This window comes from Dermacentor albipictus, chromosome 3 (assembly GCF_038994185.2).
Source record: "Dermacentor albipictus isolate Rhodes 1998 colony chromosome 3, USDA_Dalb.pri_finalv2, whole genome shotgun sequence".
Classification (NCBI taxonomy): Eukaryota; Metazoa; Arthropoda; class Arachnida; order Ixodida; family Ixodidae; genus Dermacentor; species Dermacentor albipictus.
The window spans coordinates 13915314-13933210 of NC_091823.1; the positions used below are offsets into that span (position 1 = coordinate 13915314).

The 17897-nt window shown below is 49.9% G+C and overlaps 1 protein-coding gene across 2 annotated transcripts in view; it reads left to right on the plus strand.

The window, feature by feature from the left end:
• LOC139057245 (proton channel OtopLc-like) overlaps nucleotides 1–17897 on the plus strand; it is a 107946-nt gene that overhangs the window by 55087 nt on the left and 34962 nt on the right. The gene's annotated exons all lie outside the window — the stretch shown is intronic.

Genomic DNA, 17897 nt, shown 5'->3' on the forward strand with positions numbered 1-17897 from the left:
ATTAGAAGAGAAAGTCTACTGGGGATATCGTTCGGTCACTCAGTCCGGATCACAGACGCTGACTCAATCCAGTAGCTTTCAAAATAAGTTTTACAACTACTACTCTGCTCTTCCAAAATTTAAGTAAATAGTATCAAACGAGTCTCGACCAAACGTTTCGCGCACGGCCAGCGGCGGCTGATGCCTGCTTGCTCTCGATTCAGAAGGCGTTCAATGGCGACAGGCCTGTGGCGACCCCTGGTGCGCGGTAGGCATACCGCTCGCTCTAAAAGGTCTTTAGTTTTTGTTTTGTCACACAGTTCACTTTAGGTTTGTTCGTGCACTGTTCACGTCGTCATCACGAGAGCGCTGCCGCTCATGTATTTCTCTCTCTGGTATTCTATAAATTGCGATAAGTATACGGACGTGTTAAAACCTGCCAAAGCTTCGCACACAAGCACCACATGCCTCGAAGTGAGCAGTGCATGGTGCTAAGAAGCATCGCTTGGGTAGAAACGGCTGTGTGGCCGCTGGTGCGCCACTACGATCGAGAATCGTTTCCCGGCCGACGTCGGGGACGCTGTCTGCTGTAAACGAGTACCAAGGGCACGAGGCCGCGTCCAGGCGCCCTACATTGGATTGAAACTAGCCGCTTCCTCTGTGCTGATCGGTCGTCGGGCTTCTTGGCCTGCATATATGGGCGGTTAATCTAGCACTTGGCACGCGCCGATGTGTTTATGAGCGAACGCGCACCGTCCGACGCGATTGAGACGAAGAGTCTGTCGGTCTTGTAGCGTCCGATTCCCAGAAACGACGCCGACGTACGCGCGCACATTGTCGCGCCACCAATACGCCGTTTCCTGCAACGCAAATTCTTAACTATAATCTGCTAGCTAGCCTAGACAATACATTGCCGCCCAAGGACGAGCGACGGATCTCATGTTCGGTAAGTGCCGTCTCTCTCCACGACCTGCATGGCCATCCGTGGCATTTATTGCGTGCTGATCGTGAAGCGTAGTGCGTTTACTGATCGGCATGTCACACTGAAACGCTACGGCGCTGTGAAAGATATAGGGGGCGCTTGGCGTCATCGAACAAGAGAACGAACTGAAGAAGCCATTCGCGCGCTATACACCAGAACACCGTGAATTCAAAGGGCGCCGCCATATTGATGAGCGCCGGTCGCGCCATCTATCCAAAGCGCCGCGAAGTAGCAGGCCTGGGCTGCCACGCCGGGAGATGCGAACCGGCGCGAAAGCGAAACTTGGGCTTTATAGCTGGGCGGAAGGCGTGTTTCACGTTTTTTCTAACCTGTCATTTTCGCTGTCTGGATTCAATCAAACTTCAAGACCTCGTGCAAGTCCACAATGAACACACTGAGTGCTGTGCAGACTGCAGAAGCGAATACATCGGGTAGGTGCGCTATTACGTTTGTACAAACCGCGCGCTATATGCTAGAACACCTGTGAGCTTTTTGGCACGTAACCTGTGAAGGAATTTACACCACTGTCTTGGTGCCATATATTATTAAAGCACGCAGAACACTGTCATCTGCACTTTCAGTTTGGTCTTGTTTGTAATGGTCTCTACTGGGTTGGCCGCGCTTGGCAACCAACTGGCGAGGTCGTTTGACCGCCTGGTTAGCAGACGCCTGCCCTTCACCACCTGTACACTGAAAACAAAACAGATGTTATAGTAAGAAGGGCTGTAGTTCTTTCCCATGCCATCACTTTTGCGAAGATATAAAGTCCTCTCAAAATGAAATAGAAAATACACCAGGCCAATTGTATCGTGCAACCACTTAAGAGTACAACATTCAGAACAAAAGCCTACAGCACTCGAACAAGCAGCATATGATGCTAAACCTGCACTCATTGGAAAATGAGGTACTACAGTAGTTATAATGTTCAACTACATGTGCAGTCAAAGCCCGTATAACAGGGCGAGCATGACAGATGCAGGTGTTGTACAGTTGCACAAACCATGACAGGGCACGTAAAATTTCCATCCCTACTTAAAGCTGCATCATCAGGACCCCTTTGGTACAAGACAACAACCGCACCTGCATTCCAAGAAATTAGCCCCACCAACTGCAGCTACCTGCTACCAGACCTGTTTCGCTTGTGCGAGACCATCGGATTGTTGGCGCTCCCTTAGAAAAGAAAACAGTAAAAAAAAAAACTAGTGAGAACAATCAAAAATTTGTTACAAAATACAAGAATAATTAAGCACCTTATTTTCCTCGCCTTATCAACGGAAAAATTTTGCGCTTTGCCCGCATAACAGCCCGCACGCAGTTTAGAGCTCAGGAGGCTCAAATGAATTCGTTACGAATGACACCTGCAACACCAGCTCGTAAAGGTAGGTGCGCTGCAAGAACACCTTCGGCGACGAGTAGTCGTCGTTTACGTTTTTGTGGACGCATGCTACGTGACGAGCAGACTTCGGTTTACTTTCATTAGCAATAACGCTCACCAGCAAGGCCTACAACTTGTCGTTCACGCTTAATGGTCATTCCGTGCACCAGCTGCAAGTATCGCTAACCGCAAACTCAACTGTTCCGCTTAACCGTCGGGAGCTCTGCCTGAATGAAAACACGAAAAGGCTTGCCTTTTTGTTATAGCCAAGGCGAAGCACCGGTGCGGGATTCTGCTCTGTAGGCTTGTTGCCCAGAAAGTGCTCGGAGCAAACCTGCGTATTACGTTTGTAGGGCGCAAAGTTGAACGTGGCACCAAAATATACACAGATCGAATACTCACTCGTGCATTTTCACTGGGTTGGTAGTTCTTCCTATTCACTGCAGCTATCCACCGGTGGCGCAGCTTGGCATTCTTCGTTGCGGATGGAAATCGGCGCAGGCTGAAAACACCGCACCGGCACGATTCCCTACGTGTGTTGTGCTCTTCGCAAACAGCGCTAAGCAACCTGCTCCTTTTCCGCTGGTTGTTTTGGCATCCAAACACGACGCAATGATGCCCAGATGACTTCTTCTACTTTGGATCCGTGTGAACGGAGACATTTCCGCACTTTGGAGCCCTAGAGCTGGCGCTTGCCATGTCTACTGGTCGCCGGCGAACACACTTTGGCAGCCCAGTACAAAATAGCGCCGGTCGACCGGGCAACCCGGGTGCGAGAGTATGCGTTCGGTTAGTCTGGGTGCGAGACTAGCGTGTTCTGGTCTATAGACTGACTGACTCTTGCGCTGGCCACTCACGATAGCTAACGAACTTGCGTCAGCTAGAAGTGGTGCAAATCGCCCTATTGCGTGAGAGGATTTTCGGATTAGCTTTGTCTGGGTTATGTTTTGGGAGTGATGCGTGATAGTATAACCGCGAAACGAGTCTCTGTATGGAAGAGAGAACAACGAAGTCAGCTTTAACCTTTCTGAGAGACAACGGTCTTAACTGGACACTTTATTTAGTTTGCATGTGTGTACGTTGCATTGTGCATTTTGTGTGCATGTGATGTGCAATGTACGTATCATCTCATTTTCTCTTCATCCCCTTCCGAAGTGGTGGGCTAGGCGCGCGCCGCTATAGAAATCTCTCTCTCTCTCTGGATTGTTTTCATTAACACGGTAGCAGCAAAAGCGTAGCATTGAAGCACAAAGCTATCCTTGCATGATTACGTGCGTAAATGTGACGCGAGCTAATTGCATTTATTTTAAGGGGCCCCCTACCAGGTCTGGCCATATTGAGCTGACAAGCGCAGAGCATACATTGCGCGATAACGATCGTACCTGCAAAGTATTACATCGCTACGCGCCGCGGAAAGATCTGAAATTTCAAACCGAACGCCGTTTTTTTCTTCTCGCGGCCGCCGCGCTCCAAGCCGGGGGATGACGTATTCGTATGCCTGCGCCTACGTACTGACGTCCGCAGTGTGACGTCGCTCGTGGTGACACGTGACTTCGAGAATTATTCAAGGCAGCATCTGTTATCTGTGCGATCTGCGGATTGAATTGACGAATTGAAGTTTGGACAAATAATAAAACGCACAAATGGAATGTCTGCGTGTTTTTGTTTTACTTCGCACCGAAGCAAGGGAGGTGTACAGACGCGCTCCGTCTGCTTGCTCCCACAGTCGTGCGGTCACGTGCGCAGGTACCGACACTATGCCATTTTCTACCGTGTTCCAGCGCGTGGTCATGCTCTGCGACCCGTTTGTTCTGCCTCAGTATTCGTGTAGCACTGAATTATACCGCTAGTCATGTTTCCTTGTGCGCAACGCACAAAATGGTGCGCTGCGCGATCGAGACAACAGCTCGCGCGCGACGCCGTCAGCCGAAGTGCGTAGCTCCGGAAAGAAAGCGAGGAGAAAAAAATGAAGGTGGGGCCTGTGACGTATGCGTCATGCGATCTTCGAGTTCCTGTATGGGAGAACGCAGGGAAGGAATTTCGCTTGCGGAGACTAGACGGGGCGAGTAGAGAGAGCACCTTGCTTGGCACTGGAGCCCGCCTGCTGAAACCATGGGTTCGCGACTCTGAAATATTTCTATCTCGGCTATTAATGAGCCGATCTGAAATTTATTTGTGGCAGAACGCTCCGTAAAGGACACGTAACAACTTCCAGTGTATAACCAAAATTTTCTATGGGGTCTGGTGAGGAGCCCTTTAGGGGCCAAACTTATTACTTTCTTTGTTCTGTTTGTTTGAGCAAATGGCAGCTACCATCCGTCAAGCTAACAATGCCACGCTAAAGAGCGCATTATAGTTGCCGCCAGCAACTCAGCGTTATGACGTCGTGCGTCTAGCGATTACACTGTTATGCGCAATCCTCTTGTAATACTCCTTTTCCGCTTCATATCATAAGAAGCCAACAAACACTGACACCAAGGACAACATACGTGAAACTACTTGTGCTTAATAAATGAAATAATGAAACGATAAATTAATGGAAATTAAAGTGGATGAAGAAACAACTTGCCGCAGGTGGGAACCGAACCCACAACGTTCGCATTTCGCGTGTGATGCTCTACCAATTGAGCTACCGCGGCTCTGTTTCCCCATCCACTTTCTTGGGCATTTATGTGTCCGAGTAGAACCCTGGGAGTGTTAGCCAGCGCCACCACTCACAGACCTTGACGGCGGACGTGGAACGTCCTTTTTGCCGCAGGCGTCACGAGAACGTGATCTTTTGGGTGAAGGCAACTGGTCAATAAACCCACATATGCTACCTGAAGGCATCAATGTAGCCGGATTCGAGACCCTCCTTATGTAATAGACGAGAAGAAAGGGGGTTAACCGAGGATCACGATTTTTATTAGTCATATCATAAGAAGCCAACAAACACTGACACCAAGGACAACATAGGAGAAATTACGTGTGCTTAATAAATTAAATAATGAAACGATAAATTAATGGAAATTAAAGTGGATAAAAAAACTACTTGCCGCAGGTGGGAACCGAACCCACAACCCACGCGAAATGCAAAGGTTGTGGGTTCGTTTCCCACCTGCGGCAATATATATATATATATATATATATATATATATATATATATATATATATATATATATATATATATATATATATATATATATATATATATATTTGTGTGTGCGTGTGTTTGTGTGTGATATACGTAAAACCCAATGCTGCAATAAAATTGGAATGATTGTGATGAATGATTGTGAGGTGTTATGGTCACACATCGCACGCTCAATACGTGCAGTCACTGGTCTCATTTCAGTGCAAGGGCAATGCAGCACATGCGTCTCTACATCGTCAAAAGATGCATACCAGCATTTACGTCGGCGCTACAACCACGCAACAAACACTCTTCAAAAAATAGGGACTTTTAGCGCGTCCGGTATCCGGGAAAGCGCGGGCGGTTTTCCGGTTTAGCGGGGGCGTAAAGGTGAGCGGCCCGATCGGTGGCGCCAGCTGGTGGCGCAAAGCTCAACCACACAACCACAGAGCTAATTACTGTATTCTGCTTAGCTGCTGGGGTAAATATTCGACAGTGGCGTAATCGTGTTCACAATTACGCCGCTGCCAAAAATTTGCACGAGTGGCAAAGCAGGATATGGTGAGTTACTGCAGTTTTAGCTATGCGTTTGTCTGGTTGAGCTCTACAACACCAGGCGGCTTCACCGCTCACGTTTACGCCCCGACCATCCGGTAACCCGCCCAAACCGCTCCCGTTTACCGGATTAGCGTACAAGCTAAACGTCTCTAATATACACGCCGTACGCGCACAATTAATCTAGTAGTGCAAGTTTGCGGAGTGCGTTAAACACAATCCTCATAGACTATGGTCAGGCCGTGCTTAGATTTAGGTGCACGTTAAAGAACCCTAGGTGGTCAAAATTTCCGGAGTCGTCCACTACGGCGTGCCTCATAATCAGAAAGTGGTTTTGGCACGTAAAACCCCGAATATTATTATTATGCTCAGGCCGACTTCTCTGCCTTTCTAATAAATTAGAAAGGCAGAGAAGTCTATCTCTAGTAGTGGCTAAAGCCCCTCCATCCACGCGCCACCGCCGACCGTGGCTAGCAGACGACGCCACGCTCCATCCACCCACACTAGTGCGCGCCGGCCGATCTCGGAGGCCATGCCGCACTATGCGTGGTTCAGCCATTGTCCGCCAGGTGGTGACTCCGCTCGATCTCTTGCAGGGTAGAAACGAGGGTAATTATACTCTCTCAATGTGTTACACAGGGTGCGTGCGCGTCCTTGAAATTCTTGAAAACCCTTTAATTTGTGAAAACAGATGCGAGGGCCCTTAAAACTGCTTGAAAATAAACGTGCTTCATGTATTCGTTTAAACAGCCCCTCAATAGGTCTGGCTATGTGGAGCTGACAAGCGCAGTGCATACATTGCGCTCTAACGATCGTGTCTACAAAGTATAATATCGCTATACGCGCCGCGGAAAGATATCAAATTTCAAACCAAACGCCGTTTTCTCTTCTCCTCGCGGCCGCCGCCCTCCAAGCCGGAGGATGACGTACACGTGCTAGTGCTCCTACGCGGTCTGTTTGCACTGGGACGTCGCTCGTAGTGACACGTGACTTCGATATTTATTCAAGACATCTGTTATTTGTGTAATATGTTGCTTGAATAGGTGAATTAAAGCTTAAGGAAATAATAAAACACTCAAACCGAATGTCTGCATGTTTTTGTTTTACTTCGCGCCGCAGCAAGACAGATGTGCATCCATTTCGTCTGCTTGTTCCCACGTCGTGCAGTTGCTTGCAGACACCGAAGCTAAGCCATTTTCTGCCGTGTTCCAGCGCGCAATCATGCTCTTTGATCCGCGTCTGGCTGCCATAGTAATCGTGTTAAGGCTACCCAAGCACCGCGAGCGGCGCCACTGCTCCTGACGGGTAGCACCATTTGTGGCAGAAAAAGTCGAAACTGGGAATATCTACTGCGCATTTCTGCTGCGCCGCGCTGCTGCCGCTCGCTTTTTGTGCACGTGCAGGGCCCTCTCCTCGCTTCGCACGTGCGGCGCGTCACAATGTATCGCCTTCAGTGCGGCTTCAAAAAGATCGGCCAGCTATTTTAGGAAAGCCAACTTGTTAAAAGGAGAAAAGCTAGTCAGTCACGTAAACTTTGTGGAGCAGACGATCAACGGCAACGATGCACAGCTCAATGCAAAATGTATTTCCCAAGTGAGCGACAACATCGTGTACGACGTGTGCCTCGAGATGAGTGTCATTCTGTGATATGTTAAAAATACTGATTGTCTATACACACTGCGAAATGAAGCCGCGTACTCTCGATGTTCTTCCTTGTCGAATATGAAGCATATGTTTTAGTTGTTTTGATATGGCAGCCTTACAGTTGTTGTCGTCTACTGTCGTGCGAAAAAAAAATAATTTTACGGCCATGGCATCCCACTGAGAAGCCTGCAAAAATACACTTTTGCTTCGCCCATTGGAGCATCACCCACTGACTTAGCGGCGAGGCAGCTGAAATTTAAGCACTGGGAAGCCGGTTGAACTGATCACCTCATTGATTTCGGCGGTCGCGTCATGCCTGCACTCGAATTTTGTGAAAGTATCGGCTTTACAGGCGCGTAAAACCTGCTGCGCGAAGGTGGTTCAGTGTGAGTGGTGCAGAACTAAAGGCGTGATATGGTATCGTGCGCGTGATGCGCTCGCGTAATTAGCACGCTAGTGAACGCACACTCGATACAGTATGCTAGTGTTTATATTAGTAAACGTAAGCATATTATGTTGCCTTTATTTTCGCTTTATAGGGCAGCCTGGAGTATTGTGGCAGAGCTGCAAACTTGGAGTTAGCTTTGGAAATGCGCACCATGCCATGTTGCTGAATATTTGTAGAGGCAAGTTTGGAAGGCAGCTGCATTTGAAAAGTAGTGACAAATGGCTTCACTGTCTCGCCCTTATTTTTTTTTCTTTCATAGCTGCAGTGGTCGTGCCATGAAAAGCTGACTTCTTGAGTTCGAGAAGGCAGATGCGCCTGCAAAGCTGCCATTACGGCTCAGTGCAAGCACACAGATGCGGTGTGCATTTACGTCAACAATAAAGAAGTAAATTCATGCACCAGCCAGCCCTAGAAATGGGGCAAGCCAAGCGCAAAGCTAAAGAGACGCTTAGAACAAGATGTCTCGGACCCCTTCCCAAATGAGTTAGAAAAACATTCATGCTGTAGAATGCACTGCTTCAGTGAAGTAACTGCACTAGTACTGAAGGTACGAGAATTAGGGGCTCGTTACGACACAGCAGCCCACGACACCGCAATACTTCGGACCGCGCTTTTCTCTTCGGCGGGGCCGCTTTTGCCATAGCGGAAACTCAATTTCGCGCAAGAAGCCTTTTGACAACATTCCCAGCTGGCGACGCGACGCCCCAATGCCCCGGCTCGACTGAGTAGCGCGGGCGCGCACGTGCAGTGGCCACCTGCAAACTGGTTGCGCCTGGCTGCGCGGGCGCCGTCTATCCCCAGTTTTGCGCGGCTCGCTAGCTAGAGCAGCAGTGCGCGCTGTCGTCGCGCGCCCAAACTTGAGCTTGGGTTCCCTATACCGCTAGGCAGGTGTCCTCGTGCACAGCGAGCAAAACCGTGGGCTGCGCGAAACGAGACAATCACAACAAATCGTGCGCGACGCCGTCAGCGGAAGTTCGCCGCGTCGAAAAAAAAAGTGAGGAGAAAAGAAATGAGGGCGGGGCCCGTCATACCCGGCATACTTTGGACAGCAATGCAGACCACACACGTATACAGAGAATATGGCGCTGAGTAATTATCTGTGTACGTTATTTCTGTGCTCGTGTGGTTTAGGCTGCCGTTCAAGGCATGCATTTCAACCAACTAACCCAAGTATCAATTCCGTTCGAAGAAGCGACCAGACGAGCTTGCAGCTACGTAACAAGGATATTTCACTATTTTGCAGCGTGTTACAAATATTAATCCTCCTTGTGTTTTTCCGAGCGTGACAGCACGCGAATACACGCAAAGCGCCTCGAGCGGCTAGGCGCGCGGCACTTTTGCGTTGTCAGGATTGGGGGCTCAATCCCATCGCTCGTGATCCTTTGTCAAGATTGGAGTCCGGCATGAATTCGAAGGTAGCTGGCCCATGCCGTCGTCCAACTTATCCACGCTGAGGACGTTGATGAAGGGAAGAACTGCTTCTCATCGAGAACGAGGAATATGGGTTTATTTACAGTAATTAAATCAGTCTAACATGACTGCTTGAGAAAAAGAGTGCCAGTCCAACATGACTGCACGAGTGAAGTGTGTCCAGCATTCGCACCACAGCAGTTTTTAAACACTCGGTCCTCCCGCCATACAAGGTGACGCGAACGTTCGTTTACTCATTGTCAACTTGCCGCCGCCCCGCAGAACAGTTTAAGCACACATAGGCACACACATTCCGATGTCCGGCGCGACGTCAGAGGGGCGCCGTTCCGGGAAGCTCGGAGCCATGGTGGGTAGCTCGTTGTCCTGCGTCCCGGAAGGCGCATGGGAAGCAACAAAAAACGGCTTTCCCGCGGCAGCTCGCTCATGCGTAGCAGATCAGGTCCGCGCCGGGGAGCTCGGGCACAATAGTTCGCCCGCCGAACTCGTTCCGTCACAACGGCGATGGGGCTGGAGGATGGCGGCGGTGTCAGCACAAAGCCCGCTTCATCGAACGCATCCTAGCTGAAGCGACGGAGAGTGGGGGATGCTTGTCTTGTTCCCCGGTCGTAACTGGGTGGCAATCTTGCATTGCAGCTCGCCATTCTTAACAGCGTGTATTCACGGGCTTATTTCACGATCGGAAAATCCATTATGTAGCACGTATCGAGCAACAAGAAGCTGCATTCGGAGTTTCTCATGTTGCTTTACAATTTTCTGATTGATAAGTTTCATCTAATTATAACATTGGAGCAGCTTATTAAGACTGATTACGTAATTATATGCGGAATGTAAAAATATAATCTGAGCCTCCAAGCGACGGCAAACAACATTGCCTTAGTTCTGTCCAGCTACGATGCATTTGCATATATTAAAATCTTGGTGCATGATATTTGGGACATCCTGTATATTGAACAAAGTGCAGGCGCACGTAAAAAGCAATAACAAACATTTCGTTTCGTTGTTCCGGCCGGCGTCGGCTGAATGAAGGCTGGAACGTCCAAATTAGTTTTTGCTCATTTACGTGCGCCTGCACTTAGTTCAATTTATTAAAACACCGGATCGGAAGAACTACTTTGTTCCTTCATTTATAAAATATATAGTGACGATAAATTGTCGCGCTGCTGTGCTTAAGAAATCCGTGTAATCCGGTTTCGAATCCGCCCACCACTAGAGAAATTGATTTGTTTTTTTAATTGAAGAGAGACGTAAGAAGTCTAGGTAGATCTTAAGACTCAATGTGGCCGAAGCAGGCTAAGAATGCTAATCGCTGTAATGTGGCCTAGATTTACCCGAGCTAGGCTTCCCTCTACAGCATCCTTTGCAGAAAAAAAAAAAGAACGGAAGACACCTTGTCGAGACTAAAGTGTGAAATGGCGGAAGCCTGGCACCATTGTCAATGGCGACTTGTTGTGTGCCTCCGTGGTGTTTCCGACGCAACTCGTACACTGTTATGTGAATGTTTGTGTGTTTATTAAATGCCTTGTTAGGAATGGCCTGCCGACGTGGCAACATGCAAGTTTTCTCAGCCAGCTGCAGCTGCGAGCGTTGCGAGCTTCCCCGAAGAGAACCATGGAAGCCTATCACAATCGCTCCGGTGACTCATTTCGTAGGGACCTCGAGGTGCCGCTTCAACACTTCCTCGGTGCCGTTGTGACTAAACGCGATCGGCGGACCAAGTATTGTTACTGAACCCGCCACCGCCGACATGGTCTCTCTGCAGCAAGAAGAGCTTCCCTAACAAAAGGGTGCTTTGCGGCACGTGGGCCCCAGGATTCGTCACAGGCTGCTGACGCTCGTGGCGACTACAGGACGCAAGACAATGGACAACCGGCGGCCCCGCTGCGGGGGTCAACTAGGGGAATAAGACACGCCTTTCAAGACGTAAGCCCTGAGTTCTGCGGGGCCCGTCTCACCTCGTAGGGGAGCAGTGAAACCTGTGCGGAATGTGTGCGTGTAAACCTCCTCCCCCTTCCCTCAAAGGCGGGCCGGCTACGATGACAGGAACGTTTCCCTCACAGGGATCTAGGGAACACGGAATGTTTATAAGCAGCTGCTAGTGTGTGCTCGTAAATGTGCTCGTGATCGTGCTCGTGAGCTGTGTGCTCGTCAGGTGATCGTCATCGTGCTCTGTGATCTTGCTCGTTTGCTGTACGTTTCGTCTTGCGTGCTCCATTTGGGAGCCACGCTAGACTGTCGAATGTATCTCTTGTTTAAAATGTAAATACTGTAAATAAACCCTGCCCGCCTAAGCCCCGACGAAGAGTCAAGGTCCTCCCTACAACGACGACCGCCAAATCCTACAGCCTGCAACGTCGTTTATGCCTATGTCTATCGTTTCGATGTCTTCTGAGTCCATCGATCATTTCAAAGCTGTCATCTGGGAGGATGTCGGCTTGCAACTCATGGCCGGTGAACTCCTTGTGCTTTAGTGGGTCCACATCCAGGATGGTTGCTTTGCAGCGCCGAACTGTTGCAGCGCCGTTTGTGGATAAGGAGGAGACGCGTCTTCCATGGCGGTGTCGGGGTGTAGTTGGCCATCCTCATCATCCACTTCGGTCGATAGACTTGAACTTGCTCGGCTTGCCGCGGCAAGATGGCGGTCACGGTGCTTCCGAGCTTCATTTGTCTTGGTACCCGGAGATGCAGCGAGTCGCTTCAAACGCATTGCGTCTCTTGCGTTGGCCCGTCGCGTCCCTGGACTCTGTGGTATCGGACGCGCCTCGCCGCCCTGATGCATGCGACGTATACGCTCCGCCTGTCTTGAGCGTTGCTTGCGTTCAGCGGCTGCCGCACGTCGCGTGTTGAGAGACACTGGTTTGGCGAGACGAGGCATCCTTCCCACACCATACCGCAAAGTAAACTGCCGCCACCGCCGCCGCCACACCACACCCAAGCAGACGGTCGCCACGCGCACCTCGCGACAGTGATGTCAGGCCACACAGTGCCCAATCGGGAGGCCACCTCAAGCGCCTGGCGACAGTGACGTCAGGGCGCACCATCGAACCACCACCATCACGTAGGCCGCCACGCGTGCCTACGTGATGAAACATCCCGCGTGGCGCCGAACCACCCCGACACCCGCACTTGACGACAGCGACGTCATGCACGCGAGCCAATCAGGAGGCGCACATCTGCGCCTAGTGACAGTGACGTCACGACACATAGACCAATCAGGAGGCCGGAAAGCTGTGACAGTTTCTGCTAACGGCAGATGACTGACAATAAGCCACTAAGGGCTTCCGCCTTAAAACTATGACTTTTAGTAGGTTGTCTTCATGTGGTTGTTGAGAAAAATTTACTCCCTCGGTTCTTGTCACTCGTGCATTATAAGCCTTAAATGCATTTAGGCATTCCTCACTCTGCAAGCGTCATGCATAGACTTGGTCCTTGTGTTAAATCCAGCTAACATCTACAGGCCACGTGGTAGCGCGCCTGTGTGAGCTAGCTGACTCGACTTTCCCGTCATTTGGATTCCAACGCAGCGTAGGCCCGGATCTGCTCGTTTCTTGAAGGAGACGCTACTGCACGAACGCTAGTGACGGTCCGAGTGTTGCGAGTGTGTTCATAGTGACTGCCTCTATTTAATGTAATTTGCATTCTTTGGGAGCTTCACCCAGTTTGCGGCACGCCTGGAATCTTTTTCTTGCTTTTTATACTCTCTATATCCCCCATTTCCCCTCCTATAGGTGCAGCGTGGTCAACTGCATGGACACGGCCTTTGCTGTAGATGTCGGGCTTTGGATAACCTCGCTGCATTTTCCTCCTCCCCCTTCTCTTTCGCTCGTGGCCCATAATTGCAATAGCAGTTTTACTGCCAACTGGAAAATCCTGCCAGCGTCCGGTGTTAATGTTTGATGGTACCAAAACTCGCGTAACGAAGTGATGACGTCACGTTCCCGGCGCGTGAACCTGCTGCGGCCGCAGTGCGAAATCCCATTATGAACAGCCACGGCGTCGGACGGAAGCCGTGGCCCACAAAAAGAAAGAAAAAAAGTCTTTGTCTAATTCGAAAATTTAGTTGACCCACGTTTAAAACCGACCTGGCCCACTCCTAAATTTGACTTGGCGTACACCCAGAATTGGCCCACCCCAAAAATTCAGGAGGCCACATGAAAAAAATTCACTTGAACAATTCGAAAATTGAATTGAAAATACAACATGGCACAAGAAATGGCAGTCAATAGTTGACCCACGTTTAAAACCGGCCTTGTCCACTCCCAAAATTGACTTGGCCGACCCCCGAAATTTGGGTGGCCCACCCTCAAAATCTGCTTATCCCAATTCCAGCACATGACTAAGTGAAAAGCACCGCGCGGAAGAGTCAATGCTTGCGCATTCGCACTTTAACAAGCGCAGTTCTCGTGCCGAGAGATCAGGCTCAGGCTGACCTCACTTTCTCAGTTTTTTTAAAGCCATAAGCGTACCCGCCGTGGTTGCTCAATGGCTATGGTGTTGGGCTGCTGAGCACGAGATCGCGGGATCGAATCCCGACCACGGCGGCCGTATTTCGATGGGGGCGAAATGCGAAAGCACCCGTCTACTGAGATTTAGGTGCACGTTAAGGAATCCCAGGTGGTCGAAATTTCCGGAGTCCTCCACTACGGCGTGCCTCATAATAAGAAAGTGGTTTTGGCACGCAAAACCCCCATAATTTAATTTTTTAATGTCATAAGCGCTAAAGGGCTGGTGGATGGCGACTTTGAGGAAATGAGTGCGTTGGAGCGCGTGGAAGAGTAACAAGGCGTACAAGGCATTCTACGATGGACATCAAGTCGGGGGATCAGCACTATATCGCGTGTGCGACTCGGATGTGAATTTGCACGTGCACAGCCGTTGAAACCAACGTCTTCGATCGCAGACGTCGCGTGTCCCGCCGCCCCGCCCCCATGGTTGACGAACACCTACTGTCCTGCTCACACTCGATTGTCGCGGTCGATCAGCTTCCCCCTGTTAGCAAGCAGGCCTAGTCGTGCGCCATAAAGCACCCTGAAGCCATCGCGTTCTTTATGCGAAAGGTCAAATTAAGTATGTTTGCACAACTTGCACGTGTTCAAATGGCATGAAATCAGACTGCTATTGCCAAGCTTCCGCGAAATGTGACCTGAAATCCACTGCATGCTCTTGTGTAAGTGAAAACTTCACACGACGAGAGTGGTTTCTCATGTTACGCTGCATGCGTACATACGCTGTCTAAATGATAATAGCGAGGTAAAATTGAGGTTGCACTCAATGTTGGTAGTACGTAATAGTCAAAACAACGAGTATGTCTGGTCATATGCCGAAGTTTGAGGCATCGGTTAAAGTAGCGTAGATGTCAGAGCAGAAAATAAGACAACCCGACAGAAGCCCCTATACATGCCTCCACTGATGCTTTCATTTGAAAGATCATGTAGCCGAATCTACCAAAAGCGCATGATTTTGGAAGCTCTAGCAAGTGTCGTCGAAACTGTAGCCTGCGGTGCGCAGGCTACAGTTTCGACGACACTTGCTGCCGAAGTATTGTTTTTCAGGACTCGCCCGCGCGCCAAAAATTGCTAAATCATTCAAAATCGGAAGTCCATTGTTCATTTCATATACGGTGCATGGCGGTGCTCGTGGAAGAGCTCCGACGACAGCAGTGCTTATTAACATCGTGTCGAGAAGCTGTCGGTCAAATTGATCGACTTCTTATGGCGCTGTTATAAAGCCTGATTCATACAGCAGTCACACAGTCTTCGTGAAGGATGCCGGTGGGGTGACGGCGACTTGATTGGGTGGATGGCAGCTTTTGGAATCGGGCATAAGAAAAATAGTCAAGAGGAAGACTTGGCGGTTGGTAGTTCATGTAAAGCGTTGAGCAGATAACACTTGGTCCATGAGAGTATATGGTGCCAAGGGAAGGGGGAAACGTAGTCCAGGGCAAGGACCTGCTCTTGCGATATACAGAATTGTTCGTAAGAACATACTCCAGTCAATCCTGATGCTGGGCATGTTATTAGCGAAGGCGGCCGGCCAATGTTAAAATGTTCTTTCGACGTCAATTGTATACGGCTGCAGATTAGGAAATTTGCAGGCATAACCGGAATTATTTGACTTACTCACGACAGAGATCATTGGAGAACGCTTGGAGCCCAAGCTTCGAGCCTGAAGTGTACATATATAGGCCGATATTGATCAAACAAGAGAAACGTTATTCGTTTCATCCTCCTAAATTTCCTCCTTGTACTTTTTATATCTTTGCTGGCCCTCTGTGGGCTACCGGTGCTATACAACTGGAAGTTGCCGCAAGAATACATGGTGATTTGGCGAGTCGACTCATTTGCCTGGCCTCCTATATTTGACGGCCGGATTAGTCGCTCGCTGCTCGCTTTCTGAACGAACAGACCGCAATCAGCTCTTTGGGGACATCCGTGTACGGACACAGAAGGAAAGCTTCTACCAGAAAGGATTAAAGGCTATAGGTGACGCTGGCTGCGGGTTTGCTTCGGGATTGCGGGGAACGCGCGACAGACAAATGATAGCCCTTGACCCACTGTTTGAATCCTATAGCTATTTCGTCAAGCATCATGTTTACAGGGATTCGCGCTACAAGACGGGACAGGCGAGGTGGTACACGCACGCACACACACACGCGCACGCACGCACGCACGCACGCACACACACACACACACACGCACGCACGCACACACACACACACACACACACACACACACACACACACACACACACACACACACACACACACACACACACACGCACACTCATTCACTCAGGCACACTCATTCACTCAGGCACACTCATTCACTCACGCACACTCATTCACTCACACACACTCATTCACTCACACACACTCATTCACCCACGCACACTCATTCACTCGCACACACTCATTCGCTCACACTCTCTCATTCACTCACGCACTCACACTCGCACGCACGCACGCACTCACACTAGTTTGTGTATGTGTACGCGCGCTCCCGGCTTGTTTCGTCCTTTTGCGCCATTCCGTGTAAACGTGTATGATGACCCTTCGACTGAAACAAACGCAATTGGTGTCTGCATCCTTTGATGTTGCTCGCGGTTTCGTCAGCCCTCGCCCTCCACCAGCCCGACCCTCCCGCCTTTATTCACGGGGCTGCGTTGCGCGCATGTAAATTCGCAGTGGCACCTATACACGGAGACATATTCCGGGCGTACTTCCCCTGTACGCGTCGGCGCCCCGCTTTCACGCTCTTACCATGGCAAGAACACGCGCCAAGGGTTGCCCGCTCCGATCGATGACCACACAGTATATAGAGCAAATTTTGGCCTCGATTGCTCCGCGGTCACAGCGAGACGTAAAATATACGCGCCGGCGCCGAGCGACGCCTGAAATACGCCAGAGATCCGCCTCGTGTAGTTGCTGCCAATATATACTTGTGCTCGTCGATGTTTTTTGCGCATATATATAAGCTCTTTTTGAAGCAAGGTTACAAATGCATGCACGCTATAGCCCGATATATATCTACGCAAAGCGCACGAACGTTATCTTACGTAAAGCACAATGTTCGCCTACGCAGCTTTCATATTTCACATTGCCAAAGCAAGTCGTTACGCTTTTAATGGCCGCAACCATCCTCTTTCTGCCTTTAGAAATACGCCGTCCGCCGAATGTGCGCCACGCCGCGCGTGGTACCTTCATGAATAGCCCGGAGGTGAGCCAGACGAGTCCGCTTGTCTGTAGGACTGCAAAAGAAAAGAGAAACAATTTCCCGTCTGTCACGCGCACTCGGTTGCACCAGCATGATGCTGTTATTAAATGGATGCTCCACTTCGCGCACGAATTTGAGCGTGTAGAATGCGTTTGCTCCGAGCGTGCTCGAGGCAATCATGTACCGCTGTATATAAGCCTTTCTTGTTATGTTTTCCTGCAAATTTCCCAGGGGCAGAATGACAGAGAGGAACGTGTACGCTTGTCAGCTGGAGTCTGAAAAGTTCTCTCGTCACGCGCCGATGTATTCTTCAGAAAAAGTCCTCAGACTGGCTTATTCGTTATTACTTCGTATTTCTTTAATTGCGGTTACATCAGTGCCGTGAAGCTTATTTCCTCACGCACTGTAGGCCTTCGAAGTTTTTGTTTAATAATTATAGATTCGTTACGCTCGCTTCCCCGTCTAGCGGCTACGAATGGTGGCATGCTGGGCGTGAGAGAAAGCGTTTACGTCGTCCCATCAGCACCTGGGAGAGTGGGCATGTACGAAGAATAAGCGAGGAGAGTGAGTAATTTGGTTACGGGCTTTTCTTGGCTCCCTACTTTCCTCGTTTAGGCGTGAAACATTACATGTGCGTTCACAACGACATTCAACGCCCCTCA